The sequence below is a fragment of the Camelus dromedarius genome, chromosome 6 (genome assembly GCF_036321535.1).
Source record: "Camelus dromedarius isolate mCamDro1 chromosome 6, mCamDro1.pat, whole genome shotgun sequence".
NCBI lineage: Eukaryota > Metazoa > Chordata > Mammalia > Artiodactyla > Camelidae > Camelus > Camelus dromedarius.
This window is the reverse complement of record NC_087441.1, coordinates 89632581-89635544: the sequence shown is the minus strand read 5'-3', so window position 1 is coordinate 89635544 and position 2964 is coordinate 89632581. Positions and strand designations below refer to the sequence as shown.

Below are 2964 nucleotides of genomic sequence, written 5' to 3'. Positions count from 1 at the left end.
AGAGGGTCTGGCAGGGTCCTGCAGATAGAGCAAGTACCCAGGTGCGGCTCTGATTCTATGTGGAAAACCAGGCCTTCACTTCCTTTCTTTCTCTGTGTTTCTGGTTCATGCAGACCATGCTTCTGTGGAGCTGGGGAAGGTGTCAGGGTGGGTTGTCCTGCACAGAGAGGCTTCCAGTTTGGGAGGTCCTACTTTATCAATTTGCTGGAACCTCTGTACATCATCTCAGGCAGGACTATCACCTTCCTCCACTTACAGACACCGGTGGTGTCATGTGGCAACAGTGTTTTATCCCCAAGGTCGAGTGTGTGGCCCTGTGCTGCTGTCTGGGCACCCGGTGGAGGGGAGGGTGCCCGGTGCTGATAGCTGCTGCATTGGGTTTCAGGTTCTGTAGGTGTTGTTCCTTTTGTCTGTCATCCAACACAGCTCTCTCTTCTGTTCTGCAGGTCACTGTGGATTCCCGATGTCCTGGTAATTGTGCAGGACCACTTGGTGTGCCTCACCTGATGGGACACCCAGCATCACTTCTCAGAGGCTATTCATCACCACCACCCCCACCTCTGTTGTGGCCTATGCGGTCTCACCCACTGCCACCCCCACCACCACCGGTTACAGCACTCGGTAAGATGAGAGCATGTGCTTCTGCTCCCTTGTCGAGTCTTTGCAGAAGGGGAGATGGCACTCCAGGGCCTTGCGATGCCTGAGGAAATCTGACTTGGGACATTGTGACGTCTGTCTAGCTTCCCAGCACACACATCTGATGGACTGTGTCATTTCCCCATCCTGACCTGGGAAGCAGATGTCTCTTGTATAGAACAGAATAGACTTTTGACAGAATATCAAATGAATTTGAAGTCCCAGTTTGGCAGATGTGCCTCTTGCATGGACCATGTGATGTGCTCTGTGAGGGGTGAAGCACACCCCTAACTTCAGGGGCTCATGGGGTTGCCTTGAGGGGTAAGGGAGCGAGTGAGGGAGAGAGACATTCACAGCAGACAGCTTGTCACCATAGCAGATGTGCCCGTGCAGGGCCTCAGAATGCAGAAGAGGGACACGTGAGCCACACAGGAGTGAATAAGAGGGTGTGGAGGGGAAGAAAGAAATTGAAGGGCTGCCCAGTGGGCATTTGTTGGGTTCACTCAGATGGAGCTGGAAGGTCACTCCTGGCAGGGCGGGCAGCTCAGGCGGGCCGTGTGAATGCAGTGTGAGGTCCACTCAGAGCCACTTGTGTGTGCAGGGGACTCAGTGCAGCCATGCACGTATCCCCTTCAGAACCCAGTGCCTTCAGAAGGCCCTCAGTTCACAACCTCATATAAAGATGATTGTTCTCTTGGGTTTATGAAAGTTCTGGGTCTGGATGAAATCTCTGGATATCAGAGAAACTGAAATTTAGCTTGTTTTTTTCAGGGTAATTTGTGTGGCTGAAGTTTTCTTTTGCCCCAGTGATTTGAAAAGTGCAGGCAGGATTTAGATCAGCTGAGCAGGTGCCTTGCCCTTCAGCATGAGGCAGGTTCTTTGGGGGAAGTCAGGGGTGATCAGGAGACACCCTGTAGGACCCCTGTCCCTACACCCCTGCTCCCTCCTGTCACCATGCCCACTGTCAGCTTGGCATCTCCACATTTATATCACAAGATCCAATTTCTGATTCTTTGAGTTCTTGCAGTTCATCCCCTAACACCAAGACTCAGTGGGGCCCCCACAGGGTCTCATTGTTGTTCTCTGTGAGCCGGGGGGTAATGCTGGTCCCTGACATCATTGTGAGGAGGGTTGGGTCAAGCACACACATTGTTTTGCAAAATGACTGGGACATATTTCTCACTCAGCATTCTCATAGTTTAAAAGAAAGTGTCTGCACACAGAATTATCAAAAGAGACCTTAGGAAGTACATTAAATTAAACTGAAGATATAAGAGCTCAGGCCCAGAGCTTACCATTCTCTGCTTTAAACATATGCAAAAGGTCCCTTTCTTCTATTAAATATTAGGTCTTACTAGTTAAAGAAGGAAATATAATAATGAGAATGTGCACATTTTGAGATCTGTGTCTGAGATGTGAAAATAATTATTTTCATTCTGTATAGACACGGAGATGCACACACAGACTACAGTGTCTGTCAGAGGCCATACATACATTAGAGAAGACAAAATCAGGAAAAAATAAGATCCTATTAAAATAAATAACTCCTTTTGCCTTACAGCACAGTCCATTTGCCAACTGAAGGGGCCCCTCAGCTGTGGCAATTATGTGTTTAGAGAAGATGTCAGAGGTGCATTACGGCCCGAATGTTTCCCTGCTCCAACCTGCCCCCTCTGCTGTTCTCTCCTATTGTCACCCCTAATGAAATTGTCACAGTTCTCTCTGTGTCAGTGTCTGCTTCCTGGAGGACTAGTGGTCACACCCTCTTGAGGGCATGCAGTGATTCACGGGCACACAACTCACAAACCAGCAGGAACTAAGATGACAGGGCAGATGCAAGGTTACCCCTTCAGGGCAGCAGTGACCACAGGGGCCCCGGGGCTCCTCCTGGGTGGTGGGTACAGCCTGTGTCTAGATCTAGTGATGGCTGTGCTGCTTCAGTCGGTAAACACTCACTGGGCATGTGGGGCCTGTCAGTCACAGGGGTGTCCGGTCATGAGCTAGATGACCAGAATGAAGTGGCCGTGTCTCATGGTGAGGAACGGATGAGGTGCAGGGAGGCCATGGGCATCCAGCGAGAGGCCCTGCACTGACCAGGCCCGTGCCCCCGCCCTGCATCAGCTGCACAGCAGCCCCGGCTCCAGGCAGACCCTGAGGGGGGCTGAGGGCGGTAGTGCTCTCAGTGGGCCCCATGAGAGCCCTTCATCCTCCCACAGCCTCACGACTCTGAGGTGGGAGGGGCAGGGTCAGTGGTTGGGGTGCCACCACTGCCAGGGAGAAGGTGTTGGGCATAAAAAGAGTCCACTCCACTCTGCACCAGCTGTCCCT

General features: G+C 51.6%; 1 long non-coding RNA gene across 1 annotated transcript; it reads left to right on the top strand.

Annotated features, from left to right (window-relative positions):
* The first annotated feature begins 458 nt into the window (after positions 1–458).
* Positions 459–2355, top strand: LOC135321546 (uncharacterized). The gene is made up of 2 exons (XR_010381403.1): positions 459–621; positions 2198–2355. It is a non-coding gene; the product is annotated as an uncharacterized LOC135321546 (long non-coding RNA).
* Positions 2356–2964: the final 609 nt, after the last annotated feature.